This window comes from Pinus tabuliformis, chromosome J (assembly GCF_031772625.1).
Source record: "Pinus tabuliformis cultivar Carrire ecotype Pingquan chromosome J, CPIR1, whole genome shotgun sequence".
NCBI lineage: Eukaryota > Viridiplantae > Streptophyta > Pinopsida > Pinales > Pinaceae > Pinus > Pinus tabuliformis.
The window spans coordinates 1,333,590,669-1,333,592,202 of NC_142295.1; positions in this window are offsets into that span (position 1 = coordinate 1,333,590,669).

The following is a 1,534-nucleotide window of genomic DNA, read 5'->3' on the forward strand; positions in this document are numbered from 1 at the left end:
TCCTCAAATTCTAGAAGTTGTAGAGGGCTAAACCAAAAATGAGGAGTTGATGGACTTGGTCCTAAAACTGAATGATCAATTAAAGCAGACATGGCCACGACATCCAAATATGTCATCCCTATAGTATCCACAATAGTCCCCTCTACGATGGCATCTTCATTGGCACCCATAGTTCCACCTGCCACAATATTGCCAATAACAGCAAAATCTAGAACAACAACAGGTGTATCAGGTGAGAAAGCAATAGAATTGGTAAAATCCATGGAAGAGATGTCTATCCAGGCTACAGAAATGAACAGGCTAAGAGAAAAGGTGGCAAGTTTAGAAACTGACTACAAACTTGCCCAACTTAAACAAAAGGAAGAAGCACAAAAGGCCCAAAGAATGAGTGAAAGGATTAAAATCTTAGAGAAAGACTTGACACTAGAGAAACCCCTAGGGAAAACCAAGGAAATGTTGTGGGCCAATATCATTGACTCCATGAAGGATATTTGGCCCTCAATTCAAGTTATTTTTTAGCAGACAAAGTTAGTAAAGATAGTTACAGAAGCTATCCAAAAGGTCAAAGAAGAATTAGGAGACATGCCTGAGGATGCCAATAGACTCATCCACTTCCTCAACAGCAAAAATAGATGTGAGCTCCAAGAACTTAGTATATAAGATAAAACAGAGACCATTTTTGAAATAAGGAAGGTCCTTTCTAAAAGGAACCTTATACTTAACTTAGGAGAAAAGTGCCACAACATGCAAATAGCTATTGATAGGTTCATGGCTAAATTCCATATTTTGAGGGAGAAAGGTCTGCCTAGTCCATTAGTTATCAATGATAAACTTATGACACAGGTGGGCTATGATAACAGACTCAAACTGTTGGCTAAGGAACAAGTAATCACTTCATCTATAAAAGTCCTGCCAACAGGAAAAGTCCTATATAACAAATTTGAAAACTTGTTTTTCCTTGAGCATGAGATAAAACATGTATTCCTCACCAAGCCCAATTTTTCCAAGTATACTGAAGATGATGAGATCTATAGGAGGATGATGAATGTAAAGTTACCTAATGCAGAATGGTGGGAGACAATGACTGATTTAATGTGATAAATTTACAGCAAAAAATCTACTGCATAGTAAAAGTGAAAGCAGCCAGGTAAACAGATGAAAACAGGGCAGCATGGTCAAAGAGTATTAGGGTCAAATAGTATCAGGGTCAAAGAGTATCAAGTGAAAGACAAAAATTGGAGAAGTTTCCAGCGTGAAATATCACAGCTACAAGACAGCATAAAGGGCTACAGACTCAACCATAAAATCCAATAGTACCAAATAAAAAGGGACAGCATGAAATAGTTCATTAGCTGTCTCTATCTTATTGCAAGGAGATATTTGTATTTCCTAGAATAAATCTCAAGTTTGTTTTGATATATTTTGTAATAATTTTTTGTATAAATACTTCACACTTCGAAGTATGTAGGTGGATTCTCTGACATTTCTATAGAGTTTCTTGATCAAAGACTATAAGCTATTGTATCACCGTTTG